Source organism: Cryptomeria japonica, unplaced genomic scaffold (genome assembly GCF_030272615.1).
Source record: "Cryptomeria japonica unplaced genomic scaffold, Sugi_1.0 HiC_scaffold_73, whole genome shotgun sequence".
NCBI classification, from domain to species: domain Eukaryota; kingdom Viridiplantae; phylum Streptophyta; class Pinopsida; order Cupressales; family Cupressaceae; genus Cryptomeria; species Cryptomeria japonica.
The window spans coordinates 95001-112500 of NW_026728895.1; the positions used below are offsets into that span (position 1 = coordinate 95001).

At 59.6% G+C, this 17500-nt stretch overlaps 1 non-coding gene across 1 annotated transcript; it reads left to right on the top strand.

Annotated features, from left to right (window-relative positions):
• Positions 1-13351: 13351 nt before the first annotated feature.
• On the top strand, positions 13352-13470 carry LOC131863925 (5S ribosomal RNA). Its single transcript, XR_009362817.1, has one exon. It is a non-coding gene; the product is annotated as a 5S ribosomal RNA (ribosomal RNA).
• The last annotated feature ends 4030 nt before the right edge of the window (positions 13471-17500 follow it).

Consider the following 17500-nt stretch of genomic DNA (forward strand, 5'->3'; position numbering starts at 1 on the left):
GAGACTGTGCACCGTGCACGCGACCGAGTAAGGCCACTCAGAGACATCCATTTCCCAGGCATATGCCCCCTACGCACTTTTGGTGGTGCACCCCGCACGAACAATCCCGCCTCGACCAGCCTGAACAATTCCCCTCTCGAAGGAAGGCCTCGGCCTTAATCGTCCACGACAAACAGCTCGACGAGGCATGAAGCACCCACGGGAGCCGGAGCATGACGATGCAGAGTCTCGGTTCACAGGAGCCTGGGAAGAACATCCCGTACGGAACCCTTTACCCGAAAACATCCGAACCGCACATGCTCGCGACAGTCCTGCCGTTAGAGAATGCACCGTGCACGCGACCGAGTAAGGCCACTCAGAGACATCCATTTCCCAGGTATATGCCCCCTACGCACTTTTGGTGGCGCAACTCGCACGAACAGTCCCACCTCGACCCCGTAAACAAGCTTTTTTGCCTCGAAGAGTTCGTCGGAGACGAAGAAGCAACCTTCAGTGCAAACGTAGCACTCTTTTGTGCAACCGCCCAAACAACGCCCCCTCTACCCTCTGTCGAAACACTCGGCATTGCTGCTCCCTAAGGTGAGCTTCTCCTCATAGGCAATTCCGCTCTTATCCGGTCACGTTTGTGTGCCCGAATTTCGCAAGGCAACCTCCATGGGACATGGAAAAGACTCGAGAAGAGAGCTCGCTCACGGGAGAGAGAAGCCAAGGAGACCACGAGAGTGCTGAGAGTGGGACAGCGCTGAATAGGCGGGAGAAGCCTGCGCGTATAAACGGAGATATATATCCAATTGCAACGAAGGAACGTGCCAAAGATCGAGAACAATGGCAGAAATGCTAGTAACGTGCACTTCGGGACCAACGCATCACCGGAAGACAACCGCCAAACATCGAAAGAGTCGCGATGCTCCGCAACCTACGTGCAAAGCGGTCGCACACCGGGTAAGGGAGTGAGAGCCCCAAACATAGCTGGGCGAGGCGCTCACTCCGCTCTTTAATATCTCGTTAATACCGCCAAGGAAATGGCACAAGCACACACACACAAGCATCCTCGGAAGAGGACAGTTCGAGTGACAGGTCAAATCCAAGAGTTCCGAAGACTACCTCCAGGAACAATCGGGAACAAGACCGATTACAAGTCGTCGAGTCTGTTACTGGGCGAACACGAGATGCGCACAGGAAATCGATCAGCCCTCACAATGGCCCAAGGCCAGAGATCGGACTGCTACGATTTACCCCAACAATCATCGTGCCACTCTTCGCAGAGAGGTGATAGACGCCAACGAGCCCGCGCATAGCAATCGAGGTGTAAAAAGGGCGTTGAAGGCAGGAAGCCTGGACGAAAGAGGCTACGAGGTCACCTCGAAGCGGTCTAAGAATCGGGCGCACTTGGGGCGACTACCAGTGCCAACCCCTTATCCCGCGGTGCGTCCGACACACAGAAATTTCCAAGGCGGCCAAGGAGCCTCCCCGCATAGCAATCGGGGTGTGAGGTTACGGATGCAGCATTGATAGCAATCGAGGTGTGAGGCGAAGGATGCAGAAGTGAGAGCCGAGGGATGTAGCAGAGATAGCAATCGGGGTGTGTGATGCAGAAGAGATAGCAATCGAGGTGTGCGGTGGGAAGGGCCCAGCAGCCAGAATGCATGAAGCGACGGATGAAGCAGTGATGACAACCGGGCTGTGAGGAGAGGAGGGATGCAGCCAAGAAAGCAATCAGGGCTCGAGGCAAGGGATGCATCAAGGATAGCAATCATGTTGTGAGGCGAGATTCCAAAGGCTAAACGTGAGAGGCTGCAGGGTCGACTCAGAGAGGTCTATGCATGTGAGAGGCTGAAAGCAAGGTCGACTCGGAGCGGTCTATGCATCGGGCGCGCTTGGGGCGACTACCAGTGCCAACCCCTTATCCCGCGACGCGTCCGACAAAGAGAACGTTCCAAGGCGGCAGAGGAGGTTACCAGCCGAAGGATGCAGTAGCAATAACAGGTATAGTTCCGCGGCGGCCGAGAAGACTCACCGCATAGGAATCGGGATGCGAGGCGACGGATGCGGCGGGAAGGCCCCGACGGCTAAACGGAAGAGGCTGCAGGGCCGCCTCGGAATGGTCCAAGCATCGGATGCGATTGGGACGACTACCAGTGCCAACCCCTTATCCCGCGATGCGTCCGATACACAGATAGTTCCAAGGCGGCCGAGGAGCCTCACCGCATATCAATCGGGGTGCGAGGCGAGGGATGGGGCGGGAAGGCCCCAACGGCTAGACGGAAGAGGCTTCAGGGCCACCTCGGAATGGTCCAAGCATCGGACGCGCTTGGGGCGACTGCCAGTGCCAACCCCTTATCCCGCGATGCGTCCGATACACAGATGGTTCCAAGGCGGCCGAGGAGCCTCACCGCATAGCAATCGGGGGTGCGAGGCGAGGGATGGGGCGGGAAGGCCCCAACGGCTAGACGGAAGAGGCTTCAGGGCCGCCTAGGAATGGTCCAAGCATCGGACACGCTTGGGGCGACTACCAGTGACAGCCCCCTATCCCGCGATGCGTCCGATACGAAGATGGTTCCAAGGCGGCCGAGGAGCCTCACCGCATAGCAATCGGGGTGCGAGGTGGGGGATGCGGCGAGATGGCCCCAACGGCTAGACGGAAGAGGCCACAGGGCCGCGTCGGAATAGTCCAAGCATCGGACGCGCTTGGGGCGACTACCAGTGACAACCCCTTATCCCGCGATGCGTCCGATACGAAGATAGTTCCAAGGCGGCCGAGGAGCCTCACCGCATAGCAATCGGGGTGCGAGGTGGGGGATGCGGCGAGATGGCCCCAACGGCTAGACGGAAGAGGCTGCAGGGCCGCCTCGGAATAGTCCAAGCATCGGACGCGCTTGGGGCCACTACCAGTGACAACCCCTTATCCCGCAATGCGTCCGATACGAAGATAGTTCCAAGGCGGCCGAAGAGCCTCACCGCATAGCAATCGGGGTGCGAGGTGGGGGATGCGGCGAGATGGCCCCAACGGCTAGACGGAAGAGGCCACAGGGCCGCCTCGGAATAGTCCAAGCATCGGACGCGCTTGGGGCGACTACCAGTGACAACCCCTTATCCCGCGATGCGTCCGATACGAAGATAGTTCCCAGGCGGCCGAGGAGCCTCACCGCATAGCAATCGGGGTGCGAGGCGAGGGATGCGGCGAGATGGCCCCAAAGGCTAGACGGAAGAGGCTGCAGGGCTGCCTCGGAATAGTCCAAGCATCGGACGCGCTTGGGGCGACTACCACTGCCAACCCCTTATCCCGCGATGCGTTCGATACACAGATAGTTCCGAGGCGGCCGAGGAGGTGGGGGATGCAGCGAGATGGCCCCAACGGCTAGACGGAAGAGGCTGCAGGGCCGCCTCGGAATAGTCCAAGCATCGGACGCGCTTGGGGCGACTACCAGTGACAACCCCTTATCCCGCGATGCGTCCGATACACAGATAGTTCCGAGGCGGCCAAGGAGCCTCACCGCATAGCAATCGTGGTGCGAGGTGGGGGATGCGGCGAGATGGCCCCAACGGCTAGACGGAAGAGGCTGCAGGGCCGCCTCGGAATGGTCCAAGCATCGGATGCGCTTGGGGCGACTACCACTGCCAACCCCTTATCCCGCGATGCGTCCGATACACAGATAGTTCCAAGGCGGCCGAGGAGCCTCACAGCATAGCAATCAGGGTGCGAGGCGAGGGATGCGGCGAGAAAGCCCCAACGGCTAGAGGGAAGAGGCTTCAGGTCCGCCTCGGAATGGTCCAAGCATCGGACGCGCTTGGGGCGACTACCAGTGACAACCCCTTATCCCGCGACGCGTCCGATACACAGATAGTTCCAAGGCGGCCGAGGAGCCTCACCGCATAGCAATCGGGGTGCGAGGCGAGGGATGCGGCGAGAAGGACCCAACGGCTACACGGAAGAGGCTTCGGGGCCGCCTCGGAATGGTCCAAGCATCGGACGCGCTTGGGGCGACTACCAGTGACAACCCCTTATCCCGCGACGCGTCCGATACACAGATAGTTCCAAGGCGGCCGAGGAGCCTCACCGCATAGCAATCGGGGTGCGAGGCGAGGGATGCGGCGAGAAGGACCCAACGGCTACACGGAAGAGGCTTCGGGGCCGCCTCGGAATGGTCCAAGCATCGGACGCGCTTGGGGCGACTACCAGTGACAACCCCTTATCCCGCGACGCGTCCGATACACAGATAGTTCCAAGGCGGCCGAGGAGCCTCACCGCATAGCAATCGGGGTGCGAGGCGAGGGATGCGGCGAGAAGGACCCAACGGCTAGACGGAAGAGGCTTCGGGTCCGCCTCGGAATGGTCCAAGCATCGGACGCGCTTGGGGCGACTACCAGTGACAACCCCTTATCCCGCGACGCGTCCGATACACAGATAGTTCCAAGGCGGCCGAGGAGCCTCACCGCATAGCAATCGGGGTGCGAGGCGAGGGATGCGGCGAGAAGGACCCAACGGCTAGACGGAAGAGGCTTCGGGTCCGCCTCGGAATGGTCCAAGCATCGGACGCGCTTGGGGCGACTACCAGTGACAACCCCTTATCCCGCGACGCGTCCGATACACAGATAGTTCCAAGGCGGCCGAGGAGCCTCACCGCATAGCAATCGGGGTGCGAGGCGAGGGATGCGGCGAGAAGGACCCAACGGCTAGACGGAAGAGGCTTCGGGTCCGCCTCGGAATGGTCCAAGCATCGGACGCGCTTGGGGCGACTACCAGTGACAACCCCTTATCCCGCGACGCGTCCGATACACAGATAGTTCCGAGGCGGCCGAGGAGCCTCACCGCATAGCAATCGGGGTGCGAGGCGAAGGATGCGGCGAGAAGGACCCAACGGCTAGACGGAAGAGGCTTCGGGTCCGCCTCGGAATGGTCCAAGCATCGGACGCGCTTGGGGCGACTACCAGTGACAACCCCTTATCCCGCGACGCGTCCGATACACAGATAGTTCCGAGGCGGCCGAGGAGCCTCACCGCATAGCAATCGGGGTGCGAGGCGAAGGATGCGGCGAGAAGGACCCAACGGCTAGACGGAAGAGGCTTCGGGTCCGCCTCGGAATGGTCTAAGCATCGGACGCGCTTGGGGCGACTACCAGTGACAACCCCTTATCCCGCGACGCGTCCGATACACAGATAGTTCCAAGGCGGCCGAGGAGCCTCACCGCATAGCAATCGGGGTGCGAGGCGAGGGATGCGGCGAGAAGGACCCAACGGCTAGACGGAAGAGGCTTCAGGGCCGCCTCGGAATGGTCCAAGCATCGAACGCGCTTGGGGCGACTACCAGTGACAACCCCTTATCCCGCGACGCGTCCGATACACAGATAGTTCCGAGGCGGCCGAGGAGCCTCACCGCATAGCAATCGGGGTGCGAGGCGAGGGATGCGGCGAGAAGGACCCAACGGCTAGACGGAAGAGGCTTCAGGGCCGCCTCGGAATGGTCCAAGCATCGGACGCGCTTGGGGCGACTACCAGTGACAACCCCTTATCCCGCGACGCGTCCGATACACAGATAGTTCCGAGGCGGCCGAGGAGCCTCACCGCATAGCAATCGGGGTGCGAGGCGAGGGATGCGGCGAGAAGGACCCAACGGCTAGACGGAAGAGGCTTCAGGGCCGCCTCGGAATGGTCCAAGCATCGGACGCGCTTGGGGCGACTACCAATGACAACCCCTTATCCCGCGACGCGTCCGATACACAGATAGTTCCGAGGCGGCCGAGGAGCCTCACCGCATAGCAATCGGGGTGCGAGGCGAGGGATGCGGCGAGAAGGACCCAACGGCTAGACGGAAGAGGCTTCAGGGCCGCCTCGGAATGGTCCAAGCATCGGACGCGCTTGGGGCGACTACCAGTGACAACCCCTTATCCCGCGACGCGTCTGATACACAGATAGTTCCGAGGCGGCCGAGGAGCCTCACCGCATAGCAATCGGGGTGCGAGGCGAGGGATGCGGCGAGAAGGACCCAACGGCTAGACGGAAGAGGCTTCAGGGCCGCCTCGGAATGGTCCAAGCATCGGACGCGCTTGGGGCGACTACCGTTGCCAACCCCTTATCCCGCGATGCGTCTGATACACAGATAGTTCCGAGGCGGCCGAGGAGCCTCACCGCATAGCAATCGGGTTGCGAGGCAGATTATTGGGAAGGGAACCCCCTGGGATGCGGCTCAAGCAGTGCCCAAAGGGACTGGAATGCGGAATCACATCGAGAGACCCAAATGCTATACGAGGGCTCAAATCGAATTATCGATTTGGCCACGACATGGACGCATCGGAACGACTACCTTTGCCGAACCACTCGCAATTGCATCCATACCGAAACCAATAGACATTTCCGTTAGAGCCCTCGCATAGCATTCGGGAATCTCGCATGCCCCTCTAAATCGACCAATGCTGGCGCTCAATGAAAATCCGAGCGCTACCACCGTTCGAGCGCCAGCATTGGTCGAGTTAGAGGGGCACGGGGGAGAATGCTCCAGTCAACACCTCCCCTATATAAGTTATTTGTCCGATTCTCGCACAACCGTAGTCTGCCTCGTCGAATCAAACAACGGTCCCAGATTCCGACTTCCGTTCCGTAGAGACCCAAAAGCTAGATGGAGGCTCGCAAGAAAGAGAGTCGGCGCATAGCAATCGGGTTTCTCGAACGTTTAGGGACCGAGCTCACTTGCGGATAGGGCAAAATCCGCCAAGCAACCCAAAAGCTAGACGGGGGCTCGAATCGAATCGCCTAGGCGGCCACAACAACGACGTGTTGGATCGACTACCAGTGCCAAACCATTCAGCAAGACTAGTCTGTGTCGAGGCCGGATAGAGATTCTCAGAGAGCGCCCGCATAGCATTTAGGAGACCTGCCGCGTCCCTCACACTCGACAAATGGTGGTGCACGTTTATAAATCCGAGCGATCCCAACCCTTTCAAGCACCAACATCGGTCGAGATAGAGGGGCACGGAGGGGGCTGCGTGAGACAACACAGTCCCCTATATAAGTTATTTGTCCGATTCTCACACATCCGAAGAATGGTCATCAAATCGGACAACAGCCCAAACTTCCGACTTCCGTCCCAGAAAGCCCAAGAGCTATCTAAAACGTTCATGGCCGGAACTCGATCGCGGCTATACCAGTCCGCCAAGCAACCCAAAAGCTAGACTGGAGCTCTAGTCGAATCACCTCTGTGGCCATTGCAAGGACGTGTTGGAGCGACTACCATTGCCGAACCATTCCGCAGGTCGAGTCCATACCAAGGCCGCATAGAGATTCACGATGAGCTCCTGCATAGCAATCAGGAGACTTGCCGTGTCCATCACAATCGATAAATCCTGGTGCAAGATTTTTGCATCCGAGCGCTCCAACCAGTCGAGCACCAGCATCAATCGACATAAACGGGCACGGGGGGAGGATGCTCGAGAACACTACCTCCCCTATATAAGTTATTTGTCCGATTCTCAAGCAGCCGAAGTCTGGTCATCGAATCGGGTCAAAGACCACAACTTCCGACTTTACCCACAATGCAAGTCATCGAATCGAACATCGGCCCCCGAGTCGGACTCCATGCGTATGTCAGGTCATCGGACCCAAATTCCGCCTTCCTGCGCATGGCGGGCCATCAATATCAACTCGGTCATCGGACCCAAACTCCGCCTTTTTGCGTATGGCACGCCTTCAAATCGGTCATCGGACCCAAATTCCGCCTTCCTGTGCATGGCGGGCCATCAACATCAACTCGGTCATCGGACCCAAATTCCGCCTTTCTGCGCATGGCACGCCATCAACTCGGTCATCGGACCCAAATTCCGCCTTCCTGCGCATGGCAGGTCATCGGACACAAATTCAGACCTCGCCAATATGCCTACGTATCGAATCGGTCATCGGACCCAACTTCCGACTTCATCCATACTGTAGGGTCTTTGAGGTTGGCGCGGTGCGCTCAACCCAGGGAGTCGACCCATCGAAGCATACACCTCCCCTATATAAGCTATTTGTCCGATTCCCACACCTGTGTAGTTTGCACCTCTGACCAGGACATCGACCCCAACTTCCGAACTCGACTGCAACGACGGCACCAGCGCCTTGGTGCGCACCTTGCGACGCACAGTCCCAACATTCGCCTTCCTGCACATGGCAGGTCATCGGACCCAAATTCCGACCTCGCGAGTATGCCTACATATCGAATCGGTCATCGGACCCAACTTCCGACTTCATCCATACCGTAGGGTCTTTGAGGTTGGCGCGGTGCGCTCAACCCGGGGAGTCGACCCAACGAAGCATACACCTCCCCTATATAAGCTATTTGTCCGATTCCCACACCTGTGTAGTTTGCACCTCCGATCAAGACATCGACCCCAACTTCCGAACTCGCCTCCAACGACCGAACCAGCGCCTTGGTGCGCACCTTGCAACGCACAGTGCCAACATTCGCCTTCCTGCACGTGGCAGGTCATCGGACCCAAATTCCGACCTCGCGAGTATGCCTACATATCGAATCGGTCATCGGACCCAACTTCCGACTTCATCCATACCGTAGGGTCTTTGAGGTTGGCGCGGTGCGCTCAACCCGGGGAGTCGACCCAACGAAGCATACACCTCCCCTATATAAGCTATTTGTCCGATTCCCACACCTGTGTAGCTTGCACCTCCGATCAGGACATCGACCCCAACTTCCGAACTCGACTAAAAAGACCGCACCAGCGCCTTGGTGTGCACCTTGCAACGCACAGTGTCAACATTCGCCTTCCTGCACATGGCAGGTCATCGGACCCAAATTCCGACCTCATGAGCATACCTACTAATCGAATTGGTCATCGGACCCAACTTCCGACTTCATCCATACCGTAGGGTCTTTGAGGTTGGCGCGGTGCGCTCAACCTGGGGAGTCGACCCATCGAAGCATACACCTCCCCTATATAAGCTATTTGTCCGATTCCGACACCTGTGTAGTTTGCACCTCCGCTCAGGACATCGACCCCAACTTCCGAACTCGCCTGCAACGACCGAACCAGCGCCTTGGTGCGCACCAAAAGTGCGCACTTTTGGAGGGCACTTTTGTGCGCTCCAAAGGTGCGCACTTTTGGAGGGCACTTTTCTGCGCTCCAAAGGTGCGCACTTTTGGAGGGCACTTTTTGGAGGGCACTTTTCTGCGCTCCAAAGGTGCGCACTTTTGGAGGGCACTTTTTGGAGGGCACTTTTCTGCGCTCCAAAGGTGCGCACTTTTGGAGGGCACTTTTTGGAGGGCACTTTTCTGCGCTCCAAAGGTGCGCACTTTTGGAGGGCACTTTTTGGAGGGCACTTTTCTGCGCTCCAAAGGTGCGCACTTTTGGAGGGCACTTTTTGGAGGGCACTTTTCTGCGCTCCAAAGGTGCGCACTTTTGGAGGGCACTTTTCTGCGCTCCAAAGGTGCGCACTTTTGGAGGGCACTTTTTGGAGGGCACTTTTCTGCGCTCCAAAGGTGCGCACTTTTGGAGGGCACTTTTTGGAGGGCACTTTTCTGCGCTCCAAAGGTGCGCACTTTTGGAGGGCACTTTTTGGAGGGCACTTTTCTGCGCTCCAAAGGTGCGCACTTTTGGAGGGCACTTTTGTGCACTCCAAAGGTGCGCACTTTTGGAGGGCACTTTTCCTGTGCTCCAAAGGTGCACACCTAGGTGAGCACCTTCGACCACACCTTGTAGCACACCAAACTCTGACTTTCGACTTCATCCGCAATGCAGGGTCTTTGAGGTTGGCGCAATGCGCACAACCAGGGGAGTCGACCCATCAAACCCAACACCTCCCCTATATAAGCTATTTGTCTGATTCTCATACATGCGTAGCCTGCAGGAGCAATTAGGACATCGACCCCAACTTTCGGCTTCTAAACGAAAACAAGGTCTTTGAGGTTGGTGTAATGCGAACAACTAGGGGAGTCAACCCATCAAACCCAACACCTCCCCTATATAAGCTATTTGTCTGATTCTCATACATGTGTAGTCTACAGGAGCAATTAGGACATCGACCCCAACTTTTGACTTCTTAACGAAAACAAGGTCTTTGAGGTTGACGTAATGCGCACAACCAGGGGAGTCGACCCATCAAACCCAACACCTCCCCTATATAAGCTATTTGTCCGATTCTCATACATGTGTAGCCTGCAGGAGCCATTAGGACATTGACCCCAACTTTTGACTTCTTAACGAAAACAAGGTCTTTGAGGTTGGCGTAATGCGCACAACCAAGGGAGTTGACCCATCAAACCCAACACCTCCCCTATATAAGCTATTTGTCTGATTCTCATACATGTGTAGCCTGCAACAACGATTAGGACATCCACCCCAACTTCTGAATTCGTCTGCGTTGACCGCACCAAAGGTGCACGCCTTGGTGCTCACCAAAATCCGACTTCCGACTTCTTCTGCTATGCGGGGTCTTTGAGGTTGGCGCAGTGCGCACAACCAGGGGAGTCAACCCACCGAATGCAACACCTCCCCTATATAAGCTATTTGTCTGATTCTCATACATGCGTAGACTGCAGCAATGATTAGGACATCCACCCCAACTTTTGACTTCTTAAACAAGACAGGGTCTTTGAAGTTGGTGCAGTGCACACAACCAGGGGAGTCAACCCATCAAACGCAACACCTCCCCTATATAAAGCTATTTGTCCGATTCTCATACGTGTAGTCTGCAGCAGCGATTAGGACATCGACCCCAACTTCCGAATTCGTTTGCATTGACCGCACCAAAGGTGCACGCCTTGGTGTGCACCCTGGAGTGCACTTTGGTGCTCACCTCGGTGCACACTTTGGTGTGCACCTCGGTGTGCACCAAAGGTGCGCACCTTGGAGCGCACCAAAGGTGTACACTTTGGAGCGCACCACATAGGGTCTTTGAGAGGTTGGCGCAGTGCGCACACCAAGGTGGGTGTTGAGGTGCGTGCCGAGGTGGGTGGGTGCTAGGGTGCGCTCCATGGTGGGTGCCAGGGTGGGTGCGTGCTAGGGTGGATTCCAAAGAGGGTCATAGGGTGGGTGCCAAGGTGGGTTGGTGATATAGTGGGTTCAAAGGTGGGTACTAGGGTGGGTTCCAAGGTGGGTCACAAGTTGGGTGCCAGGATGCGTGGGTGTTAGGTTGGGTGCCAAGGTGGGCTCCTGCGTGGGTGGGTGCTAGGGTGGGTTTCAAGGTGGACGCGAGGGCGGGTGCCAAGGTGGGTAACAAGTTGGGTGTTAGGATGGGTGAGTGCTAGAGTGGGTGCCAAGGTGGGTGGGTGCTAAGGTGGATGCCAAGGTGGTTCACAGGGTGGGTGGGTTCTAGGGTGAGTTCCAAGGTGGGTCACAGGTTCAGTGCTAGGGTGGGTGTCAAGGCGGGTGTCGAGGTGCCTGGGTGCTAGGGTGTGGATGCCAATGTGGGTCATAGGGTGGGTACTAGGGTGGGCTGCAATGTGGGTGCCAAGGTGGGTAACATGCTCGGTGGGTTCTAAATTGGGTGCCAGGGTGGGTGTGCACCCACCTTGCCCGAGGTGGGTGCCAAGGTGCCAGTGTGGGTGGGTGCTAAGGTGGATGCCAAGGTGGGTGAGAAGGTGGGTGATAGGTTGAGTGGTAGGATGGGTGGGTGCCAAGATGGGTCACAGGGTGGGTGCAAGGGTGGGTAGGTGCTAGGGTTGGTGTCAGGGTGGGTGGGTGCTAGGTTGGGTTCCAAGGTGGGTGCGAGGGTGAGTGTCAAGGTGGGTCACAGGTTAGGTGCTAGGATGGGTGAGTGCTAGGGTGCAAAGGTGCCAGGGTGGGTGCTAGGATGGGTCGATGCTAGGGTGAGTGGCAAGGTGGGTCCACAAGTGTCAAGGTGGGTGCCGAGGTGGGTGCCAAGTCGGCGACTGCTATGGTGGATGCCAAGGTGGGTCACGGGGTGGGTGCCAAGTTGCTAGGTTGGGTTCCAAGGTGGGTGCCAACGTGGGTGCTAGGGTGCGTGGGTTAAAGGGTGTGTCACAACGTGGGTGCCAGGATGGGTGCGCACCCACACTGGCCAAGACGGGTGCGGGTGCAAGGTTGGGTTCCAAGCCCGGTCACAGGCTGGGTGCTAGGATGGGTGGGTGCCAAGGTGGGCACCAGGGTGGGTGCACCCACCCTGGCCAAGGTGGGTCACGGGGTGGGTCCTAGGGTGGGTAACGGGGTGGGTACTAAGGTGCGTGCCAAGGTGGGTCATAGGGTGGGTGCCAAGGTGGGCACCAGGGTGGGTGTGCACCAACCCTAGCCAGGGTAGGTCACGGGGTGGTTGTCGGGGTGGGCGTCAAGGAGCCAAGGTGGGTGGCAAGTAGCCAAGTTGCGTGCCAAGGTGGGTGTCGGGGTGGGTGCCAAGGATCCAAGGTGGGTGCCAAGGAACCAAGGTGGGTGTCTGGGTGGGTGCCGAGGTGGGAGCCAGGGTGGGTCCCAAGGTGAGTGCAAAGGTGGGTGCCAGGGTCAAGGTGAGTGCCAATGTGGGTTCCAAGGTGCCAGGGTCAGGGTGAGTGCCAATGTGGGTTCAAAGGTGCTAAGTTGGGTGCGAGGTTGGGTGCGAGGGTGGGTGGGTGCCAAGGTGTGCTAGGTGGAAGCCCGGGTGGGTCGGCATCCCATGGGTGTCGAGTTGGGTGCCTGATGGGTGCTTCTTGTCAAGTTTTAGTCGTCGGGACTCATTTCGAGCCTTAGAGGTCGTTTCTTGTCCGGTTGCCCTGTCTTCGACCTGGGAACCCAATTTTGGTCCTCGGGTCCCATTTTTTTTTGTCTCGCATCCCACTTTTGGCCTGTGGCCTTTTCGGGGTCGATTCTCGTTTTGGGCATCAGAGCATGTTTCTTCTCCTAAAACCCAATATTTGTTTATTAAGTCTCGGAACACATTTTTGTTCTCGTGGACCCATCATGGGTCTTGGAACGCATTTGTGGTCCTTGGGTCCCATTTTGCATCCCGAAACTTGTGTTTTGGTGCTTGATCCCTATTTTGGGTGCCCACCTTGCACCAAGTGCGCACCCGGGGCAAACCGAGCGCCTTGGTGCACCGGGGCAAGATCGAGCGTGCACCCGAGGCGCCCCGAACATGCACCAAGGTGCACTCGGCCCACATGTGAGCGCAGGTCGTTGCGCCCGAGGTGGTGTGTGGGCACCGCGTTGCAGACGGGACACTGCACGCACACGACGCCCCCTCCAGGTGCACGCACGTAGGCCGGGCCGGGTGCACACCCGACGCCCTAGCAAGGTGCGCGCACCCGGGCAGGGCTCACACTTGGCGAACGGGGCGCACTTCGCGAGGGAGGGTGTGCACCTCGACGGGGGTGGGTGGCCGGGGTGGATTCGCACGTGGGTCGCGGTTTGCTAAGTACACACTGCGACAAGCTCATAACGGGTGCGATCATACCAGCGTTAGTGCACCGGATCCCATCAGAACTCCGCAGTTAAGCGCGCTTGGGCCGGAGTAGTACTGGGATGGGTGACCTCCCGGGAAGTCCCGGTGTTGCACCCTTTTTTAGTTTTTCGCCGGGCGTCGCAATGCTATTTGAATAAACCTTTTGCCCGTTTGCGTTCTCGTCGGGGCCGGGCCGGGCCGGGGTGCGCTGCCCGCACTACCGCGCGCGCGGGGGCGACACCGAGCGCGCACCCGAGGCGCCCCGAGCACACAGGCCACGGTGCAACCCGGGCGTTGTGCGCGCACCCCGGTGCGCCCGAGGTGCTGCGCGCGCACCCAGGTGAAATCGGTGTGCACCTCGGCCAGTGCGCGCTCGGTCGAGTCGCGCACGTTGGCCAAGGTGCACGGTGATGTTTCTTACTCTAAGGTTCCGCACCAGACGCCCGGGACAGGTGAGCGAAGCTGGGCGGGGCCGGGTGCGCGGCCGGGGCAGGTGCACGCAGCTGGAGAGAGCTTTGGAGCACACTTCGGAGCGCACCAATGATGCGCTCCATTCAAAAGTTTCCTGAAAAGGCAAAAAAAGTTGAGATTATAGAATTTCCCACTTGAGAGATTGTAAAAAAAAAAAATTTAAAATGAAGGAAACGCGGGTGCCAAGGTGTGCGCAGCCCAGCCAAGGTGTGCGCACCAAGGCGCCCACCCTGGCGAAGGTGCACGCAAGGTGCGCACCCGAGGCAAACCGGACAATTAACCCAACTTTCGACTTCGCGCGCACCTTGGAGCGCACTTCGGAGCGCTCCTTGGTGCGCACCAATCTTGGGCACCTCGGAGTGCACCATGGCGCCCACCAAGGTGCGCACCCGGGGCAAACCGAGCTCCGACTTCGTGCGCACCTTGGAGCGCACGAAAGGTGCGCACCATGGCGCCCACCAAGGTGCGCAGCCCAGCCAAGGCGTGCGCATCAAGGTGCGCACCCTGGCGAAGGTGCGCACCCGGGGCAAACCGAGCTCCGACTTCGTGCGCACCTTGGAGCGCACAAAAGGTGCGCAACCCAGCCAAGGTGTGCGCACCCCGGTCAAACCGAGCTCCGAATCGTGCGCACCAGAGGTGCACGCCATCGTGCGCACCTTGGAGCACACTTCGGAGCCCTCCTTGGTGCGCGCCGATGTTGCGCACCTCGGAGCGCACCCGGGGAAAACAATGCAATTAACCCGACTTTCGACTTCGTGGGCACCTCGGAGCGCTCTCGGGTTCGCACCTCGGAGCACACCGAGGTGCGCACCTTTGATGCGCTGCCTTCACCAATTTCCAGAAAAGGCAAGAAAACATTGAGAAGGTGTGCGCACCGAGGTGCCCACCCTGGCGAAGGTGCACGCGAGGTGCGCACCCGGGGCAAACCGGGCTCCGACTTCGTGCACGCCGCACCTTGGAGCACACTTCGGAGCGCTCCTTGGTGCGCACCAGGGCGCGCAACCCAGCCGAGGTGCCCACCCCGGCGAAGGTGCACGCGAGGTGCGCACCCGGGGCAAACCGGGCTCCGACTTCGTGCACGCCATGGTGCCCACCGCGGCGAAGGTGCACGCGAGGTGCGCACCCGGGGCAAACCGGGCTCCGACTTCGTGCACGCCGCACCTTGGAGCACACTTCGGAGCGCTCCTTGGTGCGCACCATGGTGCCCACCAGGGCGCGCAACCCCGCCGAAGGTGCACGCGAGGTGCGCACCCGGGGCAAACCGGGCTCCGACTTCGTGCACGCCGCACCTTGGAGCACACTTCGGAGCGCTCCTTGGTGCGCACCATGGTGCCCACCAGGGCGCGCAACCCCGCCGAAGGTGCACGCGAGGTGCGCACCCGGGGCAAACCGGGCTCCGACTTCGTGCACGCCATGGTGCGCACCGCGGCGAAGGTGCGCACCCGGGGCAAACCGGGCTCCGACTTCGTGCACGCCGCACCTTGGAGCACACTTCGGAGCGCTCCTTGGTGCGCACCAGGGCGCGCAACCCAGCCGAGGTGCCCACCCCGGCGAAGGTGCACGCGAGGTGCGTACCCGGGGCAAACCGGGCTCCGACTTCGTGCACGCCGCACCTTGGAGCACACTTCGGAGCGCTCCTTGGTGCGCACCATGGTGCCCACCAGGCCGCGCAACCCAGCCAAGGTGTGCGCACCAAGGTGCACGCGAGGTGCGCACCCGGGGCAAACCGGGGTCCGACTTCGTGCACGCCGCACCTTGGAGCACACATCGGGGCGCTCCCGGGTTCGCACCGGCGTTGCGCACCGTGGTGGGCACCTCGGAGCACACCAAGGTGGGCAGCGAGGTGCGCACCTTTGATGCGATGCCTTCACTAATTTCCATAAAAGGCAAAAAAAAAACGAGATTTTAAAATTTCCGTTTTGAAAGATAGTGAGAAAAAGGGAATGCTGGTGCCATCTTGAGCCCGCCCTGGTGCGCAGCCCAGCCAAGGTGTGCGCACCAAGGTGCCCACCCTGGCGAAGGTGCGCGCCCGGGCAATTAACCCAACTTCCAACTTCGCGCGCGCCAGGGTGGGAGCGCACCCAACAACCGGGCCTGGGAAGAGCCAATGCGAGAAACCCCACCAAACGCTCTGACAAAAAAAGAGGGGGCGCTCCAGTAACCCCGCTTCGGAGCGCACCCTGGGCAAACCCAGCCAAGGTGCCCACCCCGGCCAAGGTGCAGGCGAGGTGCGCACCCGGGGCAAACCGGGCTCCGACAACGTGCACGCCGCACCTTGGAGCACACTTCGTAGCGCTCCCGGGTGCGCACCTCAGAGCACACCAAGGTGGGCAGCGAGGTGCGCACCTTTGATGCGCTGCCTTCACTAATTTCCAGAAAAGGCAAAAAAAAAAGGAGATTTTAAAATTTCCGTTTTGAAAGATAGTGAAAAAAACGGAACGCGCGTGCCATCTTGAGCCCGCCCTGGTGCGCAGCCCAGGTAAGGTGCCCACCCTGGCAAAGGTGCGCACCCGGGCAATTAACCCTACTTCCGACTTCGTGCGCGCCAGGGTGGCAACCGGGCCTCGGAAGAGCCAATGCGAGAAACCCCACCAAACGCTCCGACAAAAAAAGAGGCGGCGCTCCAATAACCCCGCTTCGGAGCGCAGCCGGGGCAAACCCAGCCAAGGTGCCCACCCCGACGAAGGTGCACGCGAGGTGCGCACCCGGGGCAAACCGGGCTCCGACAACGTGCACGCAGCACCTTGGAGCACACTTCGAAGCACTCCCGGGTGCCCACCGGCGTTGCGCACCGTGGTGGGCAGCGAGGTGCGCACCTTTGATGCGCTGCCTTCACTAATTTCCAGAAAAAGGCAAAAAAAAATGAGATTTTAAAATTTCCGTTTTGAAAGATAGTGAAAAAAAAGGAACGCGGGTGCCATCTTGAGCCCGCCCTGGTGCGCAGCCCAGGCAAGGCATGCGCACCAAGGTGCCCACCCGAGGTGCACACCCGGGGCAAACCGGGCTCCGACTTCGTGCAGGCCGCACCTTGGAGCACACTTCGGAGCGCTCCTTGGTGCGCACCATGGTGCCCACCAGGGCGCGCAACCCAGCCAAGGTCTGCACACCAAGGTGCCCACCCCGGCGAAGGTGCACGCGAGGTGCGCACCCGGGGCAAACCGGGCTCCGACTTCGTGCACGCCATGGTGCCCACCGCGGCGAAGGTGCACGCGAGGTGCGCACCCGGGGCAAACCGGGCTCCGACTTCGTGCACGCCGCACCTTGGAGCACACTTCGGAGCGCTCCTTGGTGCGCACCATGGTGCCCACCAGGGCGCGCAACCCAGCCAAGGTGTGCGCACCAAGGTGCACGCGAGGTGCGCACCCGGGGCAAACCGGGGTCCGACTTCGTGCACGCCGCACCTTGGAGCACACATCGGAGCGCTCCCAGGTTCGCACCAGCGTTGCGCACCTTTGATGCGCTGCCTTCACTAATTTCCAGAAAAGGCAAAAAAAAACGAGATTTTAAAATTTCCGTTCTGAAAGATAGTGAAAAAAACGGAACGCGGGTGCCATCTTGAGCCCTTCCTGGTGCGCAGCCCAGGCAAGTTGTGCGCACCAAGGTGCCCACCCTGGCGGAGGTGCGCGCCCGGGGCAATCCGGGCTCCGACTTCGTGCACTGCATGGTGCCCACCAAG